This window comes from Triticum urartu, chromosome 4A (assembly GCF_056163025.1).
Source record: "Triticum urartu cultivar PI428250 chromosome 4A, HENAU_Tu73, whole genome shotgun sequence".
NCBI lineage: Eukaryota > Viridiplantae > Streptophyta > Magnoliopsida > Poales > Poaceae > Triticum > Triticum urartu.
In genome coordinates this window covers 268,158,806-268,183,259 of record NC_141876.1, presented here as the reverse complement: position 1 = coordinate 268,183,259, position 24,454 = coordinate 268,158,806, and positions in this window count along the sequence as shown.

Sequence of the window (24,454 nt, the reverse complement as noted above, 5' to 3'; positions counted from 1 at the left end):
AAGATGCTGACATGTATGAATGTCTAGTTGCTCAATGTGTTTTGAGTATGCAGGTCACACAAGCTGAGCAAAATCAGAGGTATAATTTGTTCCATACAAAGGGAGTTGTGAAGGAACGTTCTGTTCGCGTCATTATAGATGGAGGGAGCTGCAACAACTTGGCTAGCATGGAGATGGTGGAGAAGCTATCTCTCACCACAAGACCACATCCACATCCTTACTACATCCAATGGTTCAACAACAGTGGCAAGGTTAAGGTAACACGTACTGTTCGTGTGCATTTTAGTATCTCTACATATGCTGATTATGTTGATTGTGATGTGGTACCCATGCAAGCATGTTCCTTATTACTTGGTAGACCATGGCAATTTGATAAAAATTATGTACACCGTGGTAGAAATAATCAGTATACTCTTGTTCATAAGGATAGCCATATTACTTTGCTTCCTATGACTCATGAATCCAATTTGAAAGATCATATTGAGCTAATAAAGCAAAACAGGAGAAAAATAAGAGTGAAAATCGATTGTGGCAAAAGAATTTGAGCAACAAATGAAACCTAATAAGAAACCATCTAGTGTTGCTTCTGAAATTAAATTGAAAATTGCATGTTTACTTGCCACAAACTCTAATATTGATGAGCTAGATTTCAACAAATCCGTTTGCTATGCTTTTGTGTGCAAAGATGCATTATATTCATTCGAGGACGTGCCTTCCTCTTTGCCCCCTGCTGTCACTAACATTTTGCAGGAGTTCGCTGGCGTCTTCCCACAAGACGTGCCACCGGGATTACCACCTATTCGAGGGATTAAGCATCAAATTGACTTAATTTCTGGTGCATCGCTACCCAACCGTGCACCATACCGTACCAATCCAGAGGACCCACGAAGGAGATTATGTGTCAAGTACAGGAGGTGCTTGACAAAGGTTACATACGCGGATCTCTTAGTCCTTGTGATGTTCCTATTATACTTGTGCCTAAAAAGGATGGTACGTCACGTATGTGTGTTGATTGTAGAGGCATTAATAATATTACTATTCGTTATCGTCATCCTATTCCTAGGCTAGATGATATGCTTGATGAATTGAGTGGCTCTACAATTTTCTGCAAAGTCGATTTGCGTAGTGGATACCATCAAATTCGTATGAAATTGGGAGATGAATGGAAAACAGCATTTAAAACTAAGTTTGGTTTATATGAGTGGTTAGTCAGGCCTTTTGGGTTAACTAATGCACCTAGTACTTTCATGAGACTAATGCACGAAGTTTACGTGCTTTCATTGGACGATTTGTGGTAGTCTATTTTGATGATATACTTATTTATAGCAAATCTTTGGAGGAACATTTGGAACATTTACGTGCTATTGTTATTGCTCTACGTGATGCACGTTTGTTTGGTAACCTTGGGAAGTGCACCTTTTGCACCGACCGAGTATCTTTTCTTGGCTATGTTGTTACTCCACAGGGAATTGAAGTTGATAAAGCCAAGATTGAAGCTATTGAGAGTTGGCCGCAGCCCAAAACGGTCACATAAGTGAGGAGTTTCCTTGGCCTCGCTGGTTTCTATAGGCGTTTTGTGAGAGATTTCAGCACCATTGCTGCACCTCTCAACGAGCTTACAAAGAAGGATGTGCCTTTTGTTTGGGGTACCGCACAGGATGAAGCCTTCACGGTATTGAAAGATAAGTTGACACATGCTCCTTTACTCCAACTTCCGGATTTTAATAAGACTTTTGAGCTTGAATGTGATGCTAGTGGAATTGGATTAGGAGGTGTGTTATTAAAAGATGGCAAACCTGTTGCATACTTTTCTGAAAAATGAGTGGGCCTAGTCTGACTATTCTACTTATGATAAAGAATTATATGCTCTTGTTTGGACCTTAGAAACATGGCAACATTATTTATGTCCCAAGGAATTTGTTATACATTCTGATCATGAGTCTTTGAAACATATTAAAAGTCAAGCAAAACGGAACCGTAGACATGCTAAATGGGTTGAATTCATTGAGGCTTTCCCTTATGTCATTAAACAAGAGAAGGGTAAGGAAAATGTTATTGCTGATGCATTGTCTCGTCATTATACTATGCTTTCACAACTTGACTTTAAAATATTTGGTTTGGAGACCATCAAAGATCAATATGTGCATGATGCTGAATTTAAAGATGTATTACAGAATTGTAAGGAAGGGAGAACATGGAACAAGTTCGTTCTTAACGATGTAATTCCAGCTAGCGCCGTTCGCCTTTTGTTGTTGCAGGAGGCGCATGGAGGAGGATTAATGGGACACTTTGGCGTCAAGAAGACGGAGGATATACTTGCTACACATTTCTTTTGGCCAAAGCTGAGACGAGATGTTGAGCGTTTTGTTGCTCGCTGCACTACATGTCAAAAAGCTAAGTCACGACTCAATCCTCATGGTTTATATATGCCTTTGCCTATACCTAGTGTTCCTTTGTAACATCCCAATTTTTCAATTTGGAATGTTATACATTAGATCATCATGCATATCATATTTTATTTTGCACTTTGGTTGATCCTAGAAATTCTACGCAACTCAATGACCCACGGAGAGAGGTGGGGATTTCGTTATTTTCATATTTGAGTTTTCTCAAATTTTGAGAATAGGATCATTTGATTTTATTTATTTTATCATCAATTTTTTCTATTACAAAAATATGAGAGAGGGAATAAAATGACTTTCCCAAAATAGCAAAATCCACAATCGATCATGTCCTTCAAGTCGCACGTTGCTTTCTACCACATCGTTTTAAACGAAGTTTTACCATAACAAACAAATAAACCTTTGAATTCAGCATTATTCCAAGACTCCTATTTCAAAGTCTATCTTTTAAGGGAAAAATGCAAATAAAAGTAACCCTTCTTTTCCCATTCCCTCTCTATTGCATGGGTGGAAGAACTAAAATAATAGAGGATTCTGAAAAAAAATGGACCTTCGGCGGATTTCGCAACTGCACCAAGGAATAATAAAAAAGCACACAAAGTAGTAAGTAAAGAGTTAATTCCATTATTAGGAATCCAGTTATTAGCTATTTTGAACAAATCCCTAAACTCTAAACTACCTGTTATCCAAAAAAAACCTAAAATTCCTAATAATAGACCAAAATCCCCTACACGATTAGTTACAAAAGCTCCATCTTGCAAATAGGGCATATCTTGCCTTGGAAATTTTTTCGAAATGATCCCTTTATTCCCATGTCTTCCGGCTACTTTATCCCCAATGAGGATTTAATAAAAAAATCAAACAAGATTTTATTTCAGAGTTTTTTGGTGTTTTATTTGAATTTAGGAAAAATGTGCGTTTTTCAAAATTGCATTTAGGGCCCAAATAAATGGTCACCTTGTGCGGCTTGATTTTAGAAGCCCGTGAAAATTTATTTTGGAATTTTTGGAGTCAGTTTAGTATTTCTTTTTATTTTTCTTCCGAGCGGAATAATTAAAAAAACGAACCGACTTCGGGCCGTACCCGAGCGGGACACCGCCCGGGGGCAGCCTTTAAATAGCGCCGCCCCGAGCCGCCCCAGCCCATCAGTCCCCCCTCGATCCGCGCACGCTGCCGGAGCCGCCGCCCGACGTTCGTCGTGCCTCGTTTTCCGTGCCGAAAAAAGAGAAACAAAATTCGGCGTTCGTCGTTTTTCTTTTTCTCGGATTAAATCCGCGATTTTTCTGATCGCGATTCCTGATCTGATTTTCGTTTTAGTTTTACTTTTCGCTCGTTTATCGGAATCAGGCGATTCAAGCGCCTAGAGTTTCGTCTCGAAACCCTCTATCCGTTTAACCAACTTAAACAAGTTTTTGTTACTATAAAATTTTCCCTAGATCCAGATTAGTAGAATGAAGTTGTTTTCTTTCGCCGTTTGTCTTTCGTTGCTTCGTTCGGTTTGATTCTTTTTGCCAATCGGAGTTCTTAAGTTGAACCTTCTGGTTAGATCTCTTATTTGAGTTTTACCTGTGCATTAGATGAGTACTTATTGTATGCTTCTTTGTTTGTCTGCGATAGAATACCCGGAGTGCGCCGCCTGTTACTTCGAATCGTTAGGTTTCGCGGATCATCAGCAAGGCAAGTAACACTTTGATCATACCTTTTCTACTACCCAGTTTTATTGCATTAGATCAATCCTCACACATTGCATGATTAGGATCTAATTAAATTGTGGGATAGGAAGTAGATGAGGTAGTACCTATTACCTGTTTATTATCAAACCTTTGGGAGTTACTTCTACGTTTGCTTATTATGCCATCCTATGCTAGTAGACGTGGATTGGGTGAGTAAAATCCATGACAGATGTGAGATTGTTAATTAATTGTTTATCTAAGGTGGCAACTTAAACACACATCTGGGTGGACTGAGGCACCTGGGTATTCCAGGACTTGCCTGTTTTCTTTTGGACCGCCACCCAGGCTCAAAGGGATCATGAGACTATTCATACTAGAAACTTCCGTGTGCAGCCACAAGCTATTATGGGCTCTAGCGTAGTTGACTAAGTCGTGCGAACTCTTACAGTGGTAGACTAGCAGATGTAGGGGATGGAGGTGGTACGGTCTACCCATCGTAAGGTGCTAGCGCTTCTGAAATACTATGTCTCGGTCATCCGTCTTCTCAAACACCATGTAGTGCGAGAAACCAAACAGAGGCGATCGAGTCTTGTGGGGAAATGTGCGCAAACCTCTGTAGAGTGTAATAAACTAATCAAGGTTAGCCGTGTCCCCGGTTATGGACATCTTGAGTATCTAGTACTTGGATTTTCATGTGAATCTCAACATGCTACTCTAAATTAATTTTTTTGGGTTATGTTTAATGATGATGCTTAATTGGGATTGAGAATGCCGTCAACCATTCTCAATGTTTAACAACCACCATGATAGTTAAATAAATTTATTCCTTTGATGTAAGGAAAAATTGGCTTTACGCAAAAACTGTAACCATAGAGCTTTCCACCAGCCAAATATGCATATAGTATAGCTGTTTCATTCCATTACTATCTATGTGTTACCTTGCCAGCATATTCCATGTGCTGACCCGTTTCGGGCTGCAACGTTAATGTTGCAGACTTTTCAGACGATGATTAAGGAGTTTTAGGTCATGGTCCTATACTCAGTGATGCCGTTGGAGTTGGTGGACTCACTTATCTTCCAGGCCTTCCGTTGTTATCGTTATTAGATGGCCTTAAGCCATACTTATTGTAATAAGTTCTCTTTTGAGACACTCGATGTAATAAGTGTGTGATTGCTACTTTGCTATAAATCCTCCGAGTATTGTGTGGTGTCAGCATTACTGATCCAGGGATGACACCGGAGCACAGAGATCAGACTGTTTGAGGTCTGGTCGCTACAGAGATGGTATCAGAGCACACGCTGACTGCAGGACACGACCACTAAGCACAAGACCTAGATCACTATTCACTCTCTTCTCTTCTGACCTCTCATCTTTTCTACTCTTTAGGATGGCGGATACAAGGAACAAGTTCACACAACCGGATGAAGATACACCCTTTGGACACCACTTGAAGGAAGTCACTAGATACCTGTACATAGGAGTACCAAGCTTCACGGGAACCTACAACGCCACTTTACCTGAAGAAGAGCGCTGGATGATTCAAGTTCAAGTTCCAGGAAGGACATTCATGCCAGTCACTGAGCCCATAGAATTTTCTTTTGATGCACCAACTTGGAATCTAGGAAAGAGCATGGCAGCTCACATCGCCATGGGACGCATTGGAGAAGTCTACCGCAAGGATCTCAAGGATACTATCTACTAGATTTGTGGGCGCCGAAATGAACACTGGGAGATGATCAGCACCAGGAAGGATAGATCGATCGCAGCTTTTATCCAGGAGTTAAATCAGCACATTCGACGGCAGGAGAACCAGATGTGCGCCGACATGATAGACCTGAAGAAGGCAAAGACTAGAATCAAGGAACTGGAGGAAGAACTCAAGGCTACACGTGAAGATTATGAAGAGGAAATTGAAGTATTGGTGGAGAAGAATGACGACCTGATCAAGAAGATTGGAATATTTATGGGAGACCCTACGCCAGTAGATGAAGATGAAGAACCTCAGGAAATTATCCCGGAAGACTACATCATCATCGACGGCACCGACTCGGAAGCAGATAGTAGCGATGATGACTATGTTGATGAAGCTGGAGCAGATATCATGGAGTCAACGACCGTAGAATATTTCTAGTAGACCACCTCATCAGTAGTAGTAGTCCACCATGTAAATATAGTAGTCCGAGCAATTTTGCGATAGATAGATCGATTGTATGCCCTTGTTTGATTGATTGAAGTGAATTGTTTGCTTTTGCCTCATGTGCATATGGGTAGTGTTTTCTCTTTAGACCCCCTCTATTCTTATATATCATCTTTTCTAAACCCTCAGATGCCTCCGAGACGTGACCCCGGGTTTGCTTTTCCACCGGAGCTCACCCATTTGATCCAGTAGCAGAACACATTGATGCAGTTGCAAGTCCAGAATCAGAATCAGGGGAACAGCAACAACAACCCACCACCACCACCACCTGTTGACCACTTAGCCCGTTTTCTTAGGCTGAATCCGTCGGTGTTTTCCAGTAGCACCGAGCCGATAGTAGCAGATGATTGGCTCCGCAAGACAGCTAGGGAGTTGACCACAGCAGGATGCACAAATGCGGAGAAGGTGAAGTTTGCCGCACATTAGTTAGAAGGACCCGCAGCATCATGGTGGGAGAATTTCACAGCCACTTTCCTAGTCGACACTGTCACATGGGACCAGTTTCAGCAGGCTTTTCGTACTGCACATGTTTCAGCAGGAGCTATGTCCATGAAGAAGCGTGAGTTTCGCAACTTGCGCCAAGGAGGAAGGACAGTTGGCCAGTATGTGGAGGAATTTAGTAAGTTAGCACGTTTTACCCCTAGACCGGGAGGCCATTTTCAGCATACCCATGGAGTAGGTAGCTCGCACAATCACAATGGCACCAAGAATGGAAATGGCAATGGAGGAAGCAACGGCCAGAACCGCACCAACCCATTAACCCCAGCCAAGAAGGACCTGAGCCAAGTCACTTGCTCTAAGTGTTCGAAGACTGGACATTATGCCAATGAATGTCCTGAAGGCCAAAATGGCAATGGAAGTTCAGGGAAGAAGCCGAACCCTTTTAACAGGGGACAGGTGAACCATGTTAGCGTGGAGGAGGTTGAAGCTCAGCCCGATGCAGTAATAGGTAAGTTTTTGGTTAAGTCATTTACTGCACAAGTTCTTTTTGATACTGGCGGATCGCATTCATACATCTCAAGGGGATTTGTGGATAAGTATAACCTACCAACCCAAGCCCTTAGGTCACCCATGTTAGTAACCTCGCCCGGAGCAGAGTATGTGGCTAGTCTATGGTGTGATCGGTTACCATTAAGGATTGGTAACTATGTTTTTCCCTCAGACCTAATAGTATTGGAATCTCAAGGATTGGATGTGATATTAGGCATGGATTGGTTATCATAGTATGAAGGGAATATTGAGTGTGCTAGTAAGACAATTTTGCTTACCACCCCAGAAGGGAGAAGGATCAAGTATGTATTCCGGCATGTGCCAAAGAGGACTCAAGTAAATTGCCTAACAGGAGTTGTGCAGGAGGAAGTACCAGTGGTAAGGGATTTCCCTGATGTATTTCCAGAAGAGTTGCCAGGCATGCCACCAGATAGAGATATTGAGTTTTTGATTGAGCTATTGCCAGGCACAGGGCCAATATCAAAGAGACCATATAGGATGCCAGCAAGGGGTTTGGTGAAAATTAAGAAGCAGATTAAAGAGTTACTGGATAAGGGATATATTCGCCCAAGTTCTTCGCCTTGGGGATCGCCAGTACTACTAGTGGAGAAGAAGGATGGATCGTTAAGGATGGTTGTTGATTATCGAGGATTGAATGAAGTAACGATCAAGAACAAGTACCCGCTACCAATGATCAACGATCTGTTTGATTGATTGCAAGGAGCTAAGGTATTTTCCAAGATCGATATGCGATCAGGATACCACTAGTTGAAGATTCGAGAACAGGATATTCCGAAGACAGCTTTTACCACCAGGTATGGGTTGTATGAGTATACTGTTATGTCATTTGGTCTGACTAACGCACCTGCCTATTTTATGAACATGATGAACAAAGTGTTTATGGAGTTATTGGATAAGTTCGTCGTAGTGTTCATTGATGATATCCTGGTTTATTCAAAGAATGAAGAGGAGCATAAGGAGCATTTGCGTTTGGTACTTGGAAAGCTCAGAGAACATCAATTATATGCCAAGTTCAGCAAATGTGAGTTTTGGTTGAAGGAAGTAGGATTCCTCGGACACGTTATATCAGGAGAAGGTATAGCAGTAGATCCCGCTAAAGTTGAAACCGTGACCAAGTGGGAAGCCCCAACAATAGTTGGAGAGATACGGAGTTTTCTTGGACTCGCAGGATACTACCGGAGATTTATTGAGAATTTCTCAAAGATTGCGAAGCCTATGACTGAGTTGTTGAAGAAAGATACCAAGTTCATATGGACAGAGGAATGTGAGGCTAGTTTCCAGGAGTTGAAGAAACGTTTGGTTACCTCACCAGTGTTGATTTTTCCAGACCAGACCAAGGATTATGAGGTGTATTGCGACGCTTCACGTCGAGGACTTGGAGCAGTGCTTATGCAGGAAGGGAGAGTTGTTTCATATGCCTCAAGACAACTGAAGCCTCATGAGTTGAAATTATGCTGCGCATGATTTGGAGTTAGCAGCCGTAGTGCATGCATTGAAAACATGGAGACATTTTCTCATTGGAAACCATTGTGAGGTGTACACGGATCGTAAGAGTTTGAAGTACATTTTCACACAGAAGGAGTTAAATCTCAGACAAAGGAGATGGTTGGAACTTATCAAGGATTATGATATGAAATTGCACTATCACCCCGGAAAGGCTAATGTAGTAGCTGGCGCATTAAGCCGCAAGAGCCATGTCAATACATTAATGACGGGAGGAATACCAAGGGAGTTAGTCGAAAATCTTCGTGAACTATGTTTGGAAATAGTTCCGAGAGGTTATGTAGCAGCAATGGAGATTCAGTCAACCTTGATGGATAAAATCAGGGAAGCTCAAAAAACTGACAAAGAGATTGCCGCTATAAAGGAGAAACTGAGCAGAGGAAAAGCTAAAGGATTCCGTGAGAATGAGCACGACACCCTATGGTTTGAAGACCGCGTTTATGTGCCCAATGACCCGGAGATCAGGAAGTTGATTTTACAAGAGGCACACGACTCACCGTATTCAATTCACCCAGGAAATACCAAGATGTATCTGGATTTTAAGGATATTTTCTGGTGGACCGGAATGAAGTAGGATATAGCGGAGTATGTAGCAGTTTGTGATGTATGTCAGAAAGTAAAGGCAGAGCATCAGAAGCCAGCAGGATTGTTACAACCATTGCCGATACCCGAATGTAAGTGGGATAAGCTAGGCATGGATTTTATCACGGGATTGCCTAGGACTTGTTCAGGCTATGACTCGATTTGGGTTGTAGTTGATCGATTGACGAAAGTAGCTCATTTCATCCCGGTAAAGACCACTTACACCAGTGCTAAGTTGGCAAAGATATACATGACCAGGATTGTATGTTTGCATGGAGTTCCAAGGAGTATCGTATCAGATAGAGGAACCCAGTTTACCTCAAAGTTCTGGAAGCAGTTGCACGAAACTTTGGGAACCAGGCTAGAATTCAGTAGAACTTTTCATCCACAGACAGATGGACAGACCGAGAGATTCAATCAGATTTTGGAGGATATGCTGAGAGCTTGTGCGCTAGAATATGGATCTAGTTGGGACGACAATTTGCCATATGCAGAGTTCTCTTATAACAACAGTTATCAAACTAGTTTAAAGATGGCCCCTTTCGAAGCTTTGTACGGAAGGAGGTGCAGGACACCGTTGTCATGGGACGAAGTTGGAGACCGCCAGTTGTTTGGTCCTGACTTGATTAAAGAGTCTGGACAGAAGGTGAAGCTGATTCGTGATAGGCTCAAGGTAGCCCAGTCCAGACAGAAAAGTTATGCAGATTCTAAACGCAAGGAGAAAGTTTACGAAGTCGGAGATAGAGCATATCTTCGAGTATCTCCACTTCGTGGAACAAAGCGTTTTGGAGTTAAAGGGAAGTTAGCACCATGATTTGTAGGACCCTATCGAGTTTTGGAGCGTATGGGAGAAGTAGCCTACAAGTTGGAATTGCCCAAAGGATTTTTAGGAGTACATGATGTGTTCCACGTTTCTCAGTTAAAGAAATGTCACGCGGAGATGACTGACATACCGTTGAAAGACACAGTACCCTTAGAAACTATTCAGTTGGATAACGATTTGACCTACGAGGAGAAGCCAATTAAGATCCTCGAGTTTGCCAGCCGAGTTACTCACAGCAAGGTTATTAAGTTTTGCAAAGTTCAGTGGAGCCACCACACGGAGGATGAAGCCACCTGGGAGCGAGAGGAAGTTTTGCAAAGTTCCTCGAGTTTGGCACCCGAATCTCGAGGGCGAGATTCATCTTAAGGGGGGTAGGTTTGTAACATCCCAAATTTTCAATTTGGAATGTTATACATTAGATCATCATGCATATCATATTTTATTTTGCATTTTGGTTGATCCTAGAAATTCTACGCAACTCAATGACCCATGGAGAGAGTTGGGGATTTCGTTATTTTCATATTTGAGTTTTCTCAAATTTTGAGAATAGGATCATTTGATTTTATTTATTTTATCATCAATTATTTCTATTACAAAAATATGAGAGAGGGAATAAAATGACTTTCCCAAAATAAGGAAATATTGAGGATTTAATAAAAAAATCAAATAAGATTTTATTTCGGAGTTTCTCGGTGTTTTATTTGAATTTAGGAAAAATGTGCGTTTTTCAAAATTGCATTTAGGCCCCAAATAAATGTTCACCTTGTGCGGCTTGATTTTAGAAGCCCGTGAAAATTTATTTCGGAATTTTTGGAGTCCGTTTAGTATTTCTTTTTATTTTTCTTCTGAGCGGAATAATTAAAAGAACGAACCGACTTCGGGCCGTACCCGAGCGGGACACCGCCCGGGGGCAGCCTTCAAATAGCGCCGCCCCGAGCCGCCCCAGCCCATCAGTTCTGCCTCGATCCGCGCGCGCTGCCGGAGCCGCCGCCACCGACATCCCACCGCCCGAGGTTCGTCGCGCCACATTTTCCATGCCGAAAAAAAGAGAAAAAAAATATTCGGCGTTTGTCGTGTTTCTTTTTCTCGGATTAAATCCATGATTTTTCTGATCGCGATTCCTGATCCGATTTCCGTTTTAGTTTAACTTTTCGCTCGTTTATCGGAATCAGGCAATTCAAGCGCCTAGAGTTTCGTCTCGAAACCCTCTATCCGTTTAACCAACTTAAACAAGTTTTTTTACTGGAAAATTTTCCCTAGATCCAGATTAGTAGAACGAAGTTGTTTTCTTTCGCCGTTTGTCTTTCGTTGCTTCGTTCGATTTGATTCTTTTTGCCAACCGGAGTTCTTAAGTTGAACCTTCTGGTTAGATCTCTTATTTGAGTTTTACCTATGCATTAGATGGGTACTTATTGTATGCTTGTTTGTTTGTCTGCGATAGAATACCCGGAGTGCGCCGCCTGTTACTTTGAATCGTTAGGTTTCGCGGATCATCAACAAGGCAAGTAACACTTTGATCATACCTTTTCTACTACCCAGTTTTATTGCATTAGATCAATCCTCACACATTGCACGATTAGGATCTTTTTAAATTGTGGGATGGGAAGTAGATGAGGTAGTACCTATTACCTGTTTATTATCAAACCTTTGGGAGTTACTTCTACGTTTGCTTATTATGCCATGCTATGCTAGTAGACGTGGATTGGGTGAGTGAAATCCATGACAGATGTGAGATTGTTAATTAATGGTTTGTCTAAGGTGGCAACTTAAACACACATCTGGGTGGATTGAGGCACCTGGGTATTCCAGGACTTGCCTGTTTTCTTTTGGACCGCCACCCAGGCTCAAAGGGATCATGAGACTATTCATACTAGAAACTTCCGTGTGCAGCCACAAGCTATTATGGGCTCTAGCGTAGTTGACTAAGTCGTGCGAACTCTTACAGTGGTAGACTAGCAGATGTAGGGGATGTAGGTGGTACGGTCTACCCATCGTAAGGTGCTAGCGCTTCTGAAAGACTATGTCTCGGTCATCCGTCTTCTCAAACACCATGTAGTGCGAGAAACCAAACGGAGGCGATCGAGTCTTGTGGGGAAAAGTGCGCAAACCTCTGCAGAGTGTAATAAACTAATCATGGTTAGCCGTGTCCCCGGTTATGGACATCTTGAGTATCTAGTACTTGGATTTTCATGTGAATCTCAACATGCTACTCTAAATTAATTTTTGTTGTGTTATGTTTAATGATGATGCTTAATTGGGATTGAGAAAACATGTTGTGTTTGTACCTGGAGATTTTGTTTGGTTACATTTGTTTAAGGATAGATTTCCTAATTTGCGCAAATCAAAGCTAATGCCACGTGCTGATGGTCCTTTTAAGGTGTTGGAGAAAATAAATGATAATGCATATAAACTTGAGCTTCCTGCAGATTTTGGGGTTAGTCCCACTTTTAACATTGCAGATTTGAAGCCTTATTTGGGTGAGGAAGATGAGCTTCCGTCGTGGATGACTTCATCTCAAGAAGGGGAGGATGATGAGGACATCAATACCATTGTTACACCCACAACCCTTGCTGCTATACATACTGGACCAATTACTAGAGCTCGCGCACGCCAATTAAATTATCAGGTACTTTCGTTTCTTGGTAATGATTCTAATGTTCATGAGAATATGATGTTGTCTAAATTGGACACATTTGTTTTGCTTACAAATGATGGGCCTGGCATGGCTAAGAGGGATGAACACTGGAGCAAGACCAAGCATGGAGATGATGGCATGCGCAAGGGGATCAAGAACGTTGTTACAAGTGATGATTTCAGGACTTTGAAGCCACCATAAGGAGTGCATGAAGCCTTGGACGAAATATACAAGATGCCACTTAATAAATTTCGTCCAGAGGTTATTCTTGGTTCTGTTTCACCTTATTATTGGGCCAGGCCCATGTATTTTCAAAATACTTAAGTATAGGCTATTTTTAGAGTCAGTATGTGTGGGGAAACAAGAGTTAGGGTTGGTTTCGGACCCCTCCTCCAAGGGCCACGAAATCCCCCCCCCCTCTCTCCTCCATATATAAAGCCCTTAGGGCATCGTTTACAGTTTGGGTTTTGTTTAGATTAAAAGTTCGCCATAGCTGCAACTTTGCGTACTTCGTTTGTGTTCAACGACCAGACCAAAACGTCATATAACCCCACCTTGATCAACAAAGTTTTCCTCTTATATTCGCAATATCCAGGTTGCAATCTTAGTTTCTTGCTTGTTCTTCGTTTGTTCGCAGGAAACAGACCCTCGTGGTCAGGTTGATCGTGACCCGGCGTGGTCAATAACCCTCGGAAGTTGGTTTAGCGATTGCTAAGGTGCGACGTCTCACACGTTCATAGTCGGATCGTCAAGGTTGACTCCCACCGAAAATGATAGCCACCATCTCATCGAAACATCGGGACACCTTCGCCTCTATCAGAGGACCGACATTGGAGATGGACCCTATGGACGTTCAAGTTGAGGAGTTGATGTAGGGTAGAACCCTAATCGGCCGATCTTTCATGAAAGGAGCAGATCCCGCGATGAACACGAAGAACACGAGGGGGAAAACGAGGGGAAAAATGAGAGAAACACTAAAACCAACAAGAAATACTCACACATATGCTAGATCCTCGAGTACATAAGAGATCACACGATCCACGGACAACTAAGGACGATACAAAGGTAACCGGTCTTCTCCGTGAGGAGGTCTTGAGGTCTTCTCCGCAAGGAGGTCTTGAATCCAAAGGGATCTTCTCTAAAGAGGGGCCACGGTCTCTCTCATGGAGTAGATCCGATGTGGATGAGCAATGCTCTATCTCTAATATGAGCTAAACCAATGCTAACCCTAAAACGTAGGTAGGAGAAGAGTATATATAGTCTAGGTGGGCAAAGTCGTACACGGGCCTCGGCCCTTACACTATGCGCAGACAGGGAAGGCCAGACATCCAGGTGTCGGGACAGATGTCCGGGCGTTCGTGGAGGGCCGGATGTCTGGGCTGTGGAGGCCAGATGTCCGGGCTGGCGAAGCTGGCCATGTCGCTCTCGGGTTCAGGGGTGTCTGGATTTCTGGGCTGGAGGCCGGATATCTGGGAGCTCGGGAAGGGCCGGATGTCCGAGCAGGCAGGGCCGAATGTCCGGGGCCTGTAGGCGCTTGGTGGTTGAGCAGCTGTAGTGGACGACGCTCCAGGGGCCGGATGTCCGGGGTCACGGCCAGATGTCCGGGGCCTGGGAGGTGTACTTGTCTCCTTCCGTTGGTTCCCTTCATCTGTGGACTTGGGGACTTGTCGATCTTCACGTGCATCTTCGGGAGGGTCCTCTTGGTACCTAATCATGCACAACGTCTCAGACTTAGGTAGTAGCCATGTCTCGAGAGGATCATATGTAATATCACTAAGGAGAGAAGTCACCTCGGTCTCGAGAGCCCTAGCTCTAGCTTGAGTCATGGGTCCTCTTGGCACTTCGTGATATGATGGTAGGTCCATGGGGATGACCGTAGGATGCTCCGCATCATCTCCCCTCCCTTGGGGAAGATCCGACCTCGGATCGAAATCCTCATCACCATGGTAGGGCGAGAGATCCTAGACGTTGAAGATGTCGCCCATGGAGTATTTGTCGCGCGGGAGGTCGATCTTGTAGGCGTTGTTGTTGTAGCATTCAAGCACCTTGAAGGGTCCATCCGCTCGTGGTCGAAGATTGGACTTGCGTTCATGGGGGGGGAGTGGTCCTTGCGAAGGTGTAGCCACACAAGATCTCCAATGTTGAATACCATGGGGTGCTTGTTGATGTTGCGCTTTCTCGCAAGTCGTTGTACTTGGCGCTCGATGGTGTGCCTTATATTGTCATGCACCTTCTTGAGATGGTTCACACGTGCACTTGCATTCATATTGATGTGCTCTTGTAGTGGTAGAGGGACAATGTCCAATGGGGACAATGGGTTGAATCCGTAGACGACCTCGAACGGGGACTTGTCGGTTGATGAGTGTCTTGCTCGGTTGTAGGCGAACTCGGCGATAGGTAGACACTCCTCCCACTCCTTGATGTTCTTCTTGGCGGGCACTCGAAGTAGAGCAGAGAGTGTGCGGTTGGTCACCTCCGCTTGGCCGTCGGTTTGCGGATGGTAAGCCGTGGAGAAGAGTAGCTTGATTCCGAGCTTGGCACATAGGGTCTTCCAAAAGTAGCTTAGGAACTTGACGTCGCGGTCCGAGACGATCGTCTTTGGCACTCCGTGTAGACATAATATTTCCCTACAAAAGAGATTCGCAACATGTGAAGCATCGTCTATCTTGTTGCAAGGAATGAAATGTGCCATCTTAGATAAACGGTCCACAACGACAAATACCAAATCCTTTCCATTTCTAGTTGTAGGCAAGCCAAGTACAAAATCCATGCTAATGTCTTCCCATGGTTGATAAGGAATAGGGAGAGGCATGTAAAGGCCATGGGATTGGGCTTTAGACTTAGCTTTGTGACATGTAGAGCATCAGTTGGTGAAGCAGTTGACGTCACGAAACATCCTAGGCCAATAGTTGTTCTTGGAGAGCGTAGCAAAAGTCTTCTCGCGTCCAAAATGTCCCATTAGTCCTCCTCCATGGGATTCCTACAAAAGCAACAAACGAAGAGAATACTCGGGGATGAAAAGTTTGTTAGCTCTCGTAAGATATCCATCTTTGATGTAATAGCGTTCCCAAAAGGTATGCTTCAAACATTTGGCATGAGGAATAGCAAAAGTAGGATCATGCTCATACAAGTCTTTTATATGCTCAAAGCCAATGACATCGAATTCAAGTTGAGTAACAAGCATGCATATGCGGGAAAGAGCGTCCGCCACAATATTTTCCTTACCTTTAATGTACTTGATGGCATAAGGAAAAGAAACAATAAATTCACTCCATTTAGCATGACGCTTGTTCAACTTGGTTTGACCCTTAAGGTACTTGAGTTTTTATGATCGGTGTGAATGATGAATTCATGAGGGCAAAGATAGTGCTCCCATTCCTGCAAAACTCGCACTAAAGCATATAGCTCTTTGTCATAGATGGGGTAATTGAGTTGCGCTCTGGATAGTTTCTCACTAAAGTAAGCTATGGGGCGCTTCTCTTGCGTTAACACACCTCCTATGCCATTACCACTAGCATCAAAATGAATCTCAAAGGGTTTGCCAAAGTTGGGTAAAGCAAGCATGGGAGCATGAGTAAGCAAATTCTTAAGCTCATTGAAAGCGGTATCTTGGGATGGTCCCCAAACAAAAGGCGCAATTTTCTTGATCAAAGCATGCAAAGGTGAAAGTGCTAGTGATCGACTAGAGGGGGGTGAATAGGCGATTTTTATGGAAGTCTTCAAAACATGGAAGTTTCGAAGACAGACGATAGAAATGAACCTATTAACATGCAGAGGAAGGTAGACTACACTAGCCAAGCCATAGTCAAGTATTCGATGAAGTGAAAGCACAAAGACTAATAGCAACTAGGCAGTATGGATCAGGATGGAAGATAGTATGGAGCCAATCAGAACAAGCAGTCACACAGTGAAGACAAATAGATAATGCAAACAGGCAATGACTTCACAAGGACCAATCTGCAAATAAAGAGATGGGAAGGATAGAACCAGTGGCTCGTTGAAGACAATGATTTATTGGACCAGTTCCAGTTGTTGTGAAACATGTACGTCTGGTTAGGGAGGCTGAGATTCAACTCAGAAGACCGCGTATTCACCTTATTCCCCTTGAGCTAAGGACACCCAGTCCTCGCCCAATTACTCTGGTAAGTCTTCAAGGTAGAATTCCAAACCTTCACAGACTTCGTTCACCGGCGATCCACAATGACTCTTGGATGCTTAGAACGCGACGCCTAACCGGTTGGAGGATTCACAGTCCTCAAGTGTAATAAGTCTTCAGATCACACAGACAAGAAGACTTAAGTGATGCCTAACACTCTTTGGCTCTGGGTCTTTAGGGCTTTGTCCCTGCAAGGATTTTTCTCTCAAAGGCTTCGAGGTGGGTTGCTCTCAAACGACAAAAGCCGTGCACTAACTCTGAGCAGCTAACCAATTTATGGTGTAGGGGGTGGTCTATTTATAGCCACTAGGCAACCCGACCTAATTTGTCCGAAATGACCCTGGGTCACTAAGGAACTGACACGTGTTCCAACGGTCAGATTTCAAACACACACGACAACTTTACTTGAGCTACACGCAAAGCTGACTTATCCAGCTCTAGATAAGATTTGCTCTCATTGTCTTCGCTTGAAGACATAGGATTTTGGTTAAGCATCACTTCAGTCATTCTGACTGATTCACTTGGACCCCACTTAACAGTACGGTGGTTCCTATGACTCAACAAAGAAGAAATATAACGACGAAACAACTAAGTCTTCGCGCTCCATAGTCTTCACGCGATGTCTTCTCTTGTCATAGTCTTCAATGTGAATGTCTTCACATACCACCTTTGACTTCAATGTCTTCATACAGTTTTAGGGGTCATCTCTGGTAGGAAAACCGAATCAATGAGGGACTTCTACCTGTGTTATCCTGCAATTCTCACAAACACATTAGTCCCTCAACCAGGTTTGTCGTCAATACTCCAAAACCAACTAGGGGTGGCACTAGATGCACTTACAATCGCCCCTTTTTGGTGATTGATGACAAACTGGTTGAAGTTTTCAACGGGGATAGAAATATGTGAAATTGTAAAGGTTTTAAGTATTGTCTTTGTAAGTAGCAGAAAGGCTCCCCCTGAAGATGTGCATATAAGTATTTTGCTTTTGAATGCAAATGCGCATGGAAGGTTGTACTTGCGGAGCTCCTCTTCTACTTATGAAGACAATGCATAATGAAAAATGGACGTATAATGATGTGCATATAATGACATGCACTTGGCAAAAGTAGCAAAAAGTAATGCAACCACCCATTTGGACCCGCTTGAAGACTATCAACTCATATTCTTCTCCCCCTTTTGTCAGTAATGACCAAAAAGGTTTGAAGACATAAAGCTTCTACTCGTTCCCATGAGGTGCGGGTGAAGCAGCAGGGTCGTCGTTGAGGTCCGGTGGTGCAGAAGAACTTGGTGCAGTGTCGAGACGCACTGAAGGTGGATGTGGTGAAGTGGCATCATCTTGATCATCGATAACTCTGGCATTCACCGTGGCAGCTGAGGAAGAATAGTCAGAGTCTTCAAGGGAGGGAGTCCGATGCAAGTGAGCATTCCTTGGAGGAGTGGAGTCAAACTTGAATCTTTCCGTGAACACATCGTCTTGAAGATCTTCTTCAGCAGTGAGCAAAGTCAAAGTCTTCCAGGACCTTCGACAGGTTTCATGTGTAACAAAGGCATTCTTGGTGGCAAGATTGCAAATGCGATTGACTGTGACGCCCCCGATTTAATCGCACACTAATCATACACGCAAACGAGTACGATCAAGATCAAGGACTCACGGGAAGATATCACAACACAACTATACAAAAAAAATAAGTCATACAAGCATCATATTACAAGCCAGCGGCCTCGAGGGCTCGAATACAAGAGCTTGATCATAGACGAGTCAGCGGAAGCAATAATATCTGAGTACAGACATAAGTTAAACAAGTTTGCCTTAAGAAGACTAGCACAAACTGGGATACAGATCGAAAGAGGCGCATGCCTCCTGCCTGGGATCGTCCTAAACTACTCATGGTCATCGTCAGCGGGCTACACGTAGTAGTAGGCACCTCCCGAGTAGTAGTAGTCGTCGTCGACGGTGGCGTCTGGCTCCTGAGCTCCAACGTCTGGTTGCAGCGATCGGGTATAGAAAGGGGGAAAAGAGGGAGCAAAGCAACCGTGAGTACTCATCCAAAGTACTCGCAAGCAAGGAGCTACACTACATATGTATCCATTGGTATCAAATGGAATAAGGGTATCATATGTGGACTGAACTGCAGAAAGCCGGAATAAGAGGGGGGTAGCTAGTCCTTTCGAAGACTACGCTTCTGGTAACCTCCATCTTTGTAACACCCTGGATATGATTTTCCCAATATGTACTGCAACTCTTGCCGTTTCCGGCGTTAAGTTATTTTATTTTCTCGGGTTCGGGTTTTTGTCTCTGTGTGTTGTTATCATTGTCATGCATCTCATATCATGTCATCATGTGCATTGCATTTGCATACGTGTTCATCTCATGCATTCGAGCTTTTTCCCCGTTGTCCGTTTTGCATTCCGGCGTTTCGTTCTCCTCCGGTGGTCAATTCTACCTTTCTTTCGTGTGTGGGGATTAAACATTTCCGGATTGGACCGAGACTTGCCAAGCGGCCTTGGTTTACTACCGGTAGACCGCCTGTCAAGTTTCGTACCATTTGGACTTCGTTTGATGCTCCAACGGTTAACCGAGGGACCGAAAAGGCCTCGTGTGTGTTGCAGCTCAACACCCCTCCATTTTGGCCCAAAACCCACCAAAACCCTCTCCATCATCGAGAGCGTTCCATCAAGATCGCGTGGCCGAAAACCGCACCTCATTTGGACACTCCTAGCTCCCTCTATGCCTATTTAAAGACACCCCCGAATTTCTCCTTCCCCTTCCTCCCGAAACCCTAGCCCTCTTCTTCCTCCGTGCGCCGGACAACGTCCGCCGGCGCCGGACGTGTCCGCTGCGCCCGCCGCCGCCACGTGGCACCTCCCCACTCGCCCGCGCCCGCGCCCCACATCGCCGGCCCGCTCAGCCCACGTCGGGCCCCCGAGCCCGTTTGCCTCGCGCCGCCCGCGCCTGCTCGTCCCCGCCCGAGCCGGTAGATCCTTCGACGCCGGCCACCGCGAGCGCCATCACCGGTCAGCGCTTCGCCTCGGCGCCGCTCCTCGCCGCCGGCCCGCCACACCGGATCCGGCGCCGCCTCACCGCACCGCCCGCCGCCGCCAGGTCGCCGCCTCGCCGCACCGGCCCCGGTCCCCTCTCCGGTGGCCTCCTCCTTCTCCCCGCAGCAAGACTCCGGCGAGCTTCAAGTCCCTCTCCGGCGAACCTCATAACCCGTGCGGCCAGATCTGGATCCGGATCCCGTCTCGGTTGACTTTCCGTGCCAAACCCTAGATATTTTTCCCCTGTTCATCGCATCGTAACTCCTCATCCGTAGCTCCGTTTTGGGCATTTAGCATATCAAAATGTTCGTCTCAGAGAGCACATCATTTCATCTCATTGCATCATTTTCATTTGAGTTCATATTGATGCCCGAAATGCTGTTGGAAGAGTGCTATTTGAGATAATTGTCAGATCTGCTGCTCCAATTAGATATTTGTCATTTTTGCCATGATTATTGTGTGCATGATATGCCCCTGAGCTCTACATGAGTTTTGTTATATGTTTTTCCATCTATCCAGAGGTGCAATCCATGTATTTTTGTGATGTGTGTGGTGACTAGCACAAGTTTGCAAAGTGGTGCATTCGTTAATGCTGATTTCAGGGACTTAGCATTTCCACCAAGTCCTTGATCTGTTTATCTCAACATGCCATATGTTCTTGTTGTTTCCTAGTGATCCGTGCCTCTTTTGAGGCTGATCAGTAGGGATGTTTTGTTAATCTTGTAGTGATCTATGCATTCATGTATTTTTTGCAATTATGGAGCACCCTAGCTTGAGTCAATCGAGCTCTACTTTTGTCATTTCGTGAATCTGGGCAGATTGTCTACTTGTTAGCAATTTTGCCGAGGATGTTGTAGTCGACCCGTGCATGCTATGTTATTGTTCTTGCCATGTCTAGCTTGTATTTTGTATATTCTTGATGGGTGTATGCTTAATTTGTCATGACTTGCTCTGTAGTGAGTGCATCGAGCTCGTAAACATGCCTACTTGATATCTGTTTCAGCATGCTCCAGTTTTCACTAAGTCTGAGAACTGATTATGTTTTTGCCATGTTCACATGCTTGCAAATGTATTTTCTGATCCCTTTTGGCTCAAGGTCACTAAGGGACTTTTGTTAACCTCTTTGAGTAGCTCCATGCCATGCTTTACCTTGCCATGTTCAGGTCCTGTAGAGTATAGTTTTCATGCCCCAAAGTGTGCTATCTGATCTGAAATTCCAGACAAGTGTTAATTTCACTAAGTCTGAAATCTGTTTGCCAAATGCATTTTTGCCATGCTTATTTGAACCTGTTAATGGATGAATTGGCCGTAGCTCAGTGCCAGTATTTTGTTAAGCATCAGGAATGGATACCTGCCATGTATTTTGATGCCATGTTTGGGTGCTGTAGCATGTTCATATTGTTGCATCTAGTTGGCTACTTGCTGTAAATTGCAGAACGTGGTCATATTTGAATTGCTTGCCATTTCCAAACCGTAACTCCGATTCCGGCGTTCTTTATATCGTTTTCAAGTGATTTAATCTCATCTTTCCAGTGGCACACTTGGTTTTCCAAGTGGAGGCCAGGTTCATGCATTCCTTGTCAAATCTTGCATATGCATCACATATCGCATCCCGCATAGCATACCATCTTTGCATCATATTGTTTGAGCCTTGCACGTGGTTGATTGTGTCCTTGTTGTTTGTTTGTCTTGTTTGGGTAGAGCCGGGAGACGAGTTCGCTAACGAGGAGCCCGTTGAGTTTGCTTTCGAGGATCCAGTCAACTCTGACAACTTTGCAGGCAAGATGATCATACCCTCGAAATCACTACTATCTTTGCTTTGCTAGATGCTCGCTCTTTTGCTATGCCTCTGCTACGATGCCTATCACTTGCTTATCATGCCTCCCAAATTGCCATGTCAAACCTCTAACCCACCATGTCCTAGCAAACCGTTGATTGGCTATGTTACCGCTTTGCTCAGCCCCTCTTATAGCGTTGCTAGTTGCAGGTGAAGATTGGAGACCGTTCCTTGTTGGAACATTATTTACTTGTTGGGATATCATTATATTGCCTTGTTATCTTAACGCATCTATATACTTGGAAAGGGTGGAAGGCTCGGCCTCTTGCCTAGTGTTTTGTTCCACTCTTGCCGCCCTAGTTTCCGTCATATTGGTGTTATGTTCCCGGATTTTTTGCGTTCCTTACGCGGTTGGGTGATAATGGGAACCCCTTGATAGTTCGCCTTGATTAAAGCTTTTCCAGCAATGCCCAACCTTGGTTTTACCATTTTCCACCTAGCCTCTTTTTCCCTTGGGTTTCCGGAGCCCGAGGGTCATCTTATTTAAACCCCCCCGGGCCAGTGCTCCTCTGAGTGTTGGTCCACCTGTCAGCTGCCGGTGGCCACCAGGGGCAACTCTGGGCTGGCTACCCGTACCTAGGACAATCTGAGTGTTCCCTGAGAACGAGATATGTGCAGCTCCTATCGGGATTTGTCGGCACATTCGGGCGGTGTTGCTGGATTTGTTTTAACTTGTCGAAGTGTCTTGTAGAACCGGGATACCGAGTCTGATCGGAATGTCTAGGGAGAAGGTCTATTCCTTCGTTGACCGTGAGAGCTTGTCATGGGCTAAGTTGGGACTCCCCTGCAGGGATTTGAACTTCCGAAAGCCGTGCCCGCGGTTATGGGCAGATGGGAATTTGTTAATGTCCGGTTGTAGATAACTTGAACCTTAACTTAATTAAAATGAATCAACTGTGTGAGTTACCGTGATGGTCTCTTCTCGGCGGAGTCCGGGAAGTGAAGACGGTGTTGGAGTAATGCTTGCCGCAGGTTGCCCTCTAGTTACTCACTCGCGCTTTTCCTCCTCTTCTCGCTCTCTTTTGCGAACAGGTTAGCCACCATAAATGCTAGTCGCTTGCCGCAGCTCCACATATATTATACCTTGCCTTACCTACAAGCTTAAATAGTCTTGATAGCGAGGGTGCGAGATTGCTGAGTCCCTGTGGCTCACAGATTACTTCCAAACCAGATGCATGGCCTGATGACTCCGTTCCAGATGACGCGCTTGAGCTCAAGTGGGAGTTCGACGAGGACTCACGCCATTACTACGTGTCTTTCCCTGATGATCAGTAGTGGTGCCCAGTTGGGGTGATTGGGACCGTGTCGCATGTTGGGTTATCTTTTATTTTGGCGCCGTAGTCGGGCCATGAGTGTTTGAATGTTGTAATGCTATTTATGTACTTTGATTGACGTGGCGAGTGTAAGCCAACTATGTATCTCCCCTTTTATTATCTATATTACATGGGATATTGTGAAGATTGCCTAACTTGCGACATTGCTTTCAATGCGGTTATGCCTCTAAGTCGTGCCTCGACATGTGGGAGCTATAGCCGCATCGAGGGCGTTACAAGTTGGTAATCAGAGCCTTCCCCGACCTTAGGAGCCCCCTTTGCTTGATCGTTTTTAGCAGCCGTTGTTGAGTCTAGAAAAATGTTTTGAGTCATTTAGGACTTATATATCAGACAGTTTAGGAATTCTTTTTTACTTCCCAGTCTCCTCATCACTCTGGTAAGGCATCCTGACGTAGAGTTTTGTCTCTTCTCTTCTCAAATTTCACTAAAAAAAATTTAGGATCACGCGGGTATCTTGGAATCGTTCCGATGGTTTTGTGACCAGAACATTGTTCTTGGTGCCTCCTGTCCCGGGGAGTTGAGCTCCGAGGTGTTGTCGTCACAATTTTATCATTGCAGTTCTGGAATACCTGAGTTTAGTACGCCGACATCGAAAATCTCTTTTATGCAGTTCGTTGGTGAGATAACCTCGATGCCACCCAGTACTGGGGCGGGAGTTCTGGAGTATCACCATAACTTGTATAACGGATGCTTTTCGAAGGTTGAGGTAGATGGTTTCCGAAGTTTTTCTCGGTTATGCGTTGAAGGATGGATACAGCTGGATGTAGGATTTGCTAGATTTGGGTGAGATATTATGCTTCCCCTGTATCCCCAACACCTGATTGCATAACCGGAAAGGTTCGGGAGTTTCGTAGGTGGGAATTCTTGTAGCTCTAGTTCTTCTTCCACGGATATTTGGTTTGAGATTGGGATTTCTTACCGAGTATTCGTTCTTGATCCGTACCTTGCCGATTTATTTCTCTACCTAAATTCTAAGTGGTTTCTCAATTTATGGATATGTGACCATTTCAAGTGGAATGCATTCGTTCTTATGTTCGGATGTGAAGACTATATGTTGCAATTTCAAACCATTTGATTCAGCTTCATTTTGTTTGTCAATGTGCTAACAGTTGTCACCCTCTTCAAGATGGCTCCCGCTAAGAGCACCAATCAGAATCAGAATCAGGATCCGCCACCACCTCCACCTCCTCCGAAGGCATGGCAAGCTGTGATGGCCGCAACCAATGCAAACACACAGTTGATCATGCAAATTCTTCAAGAG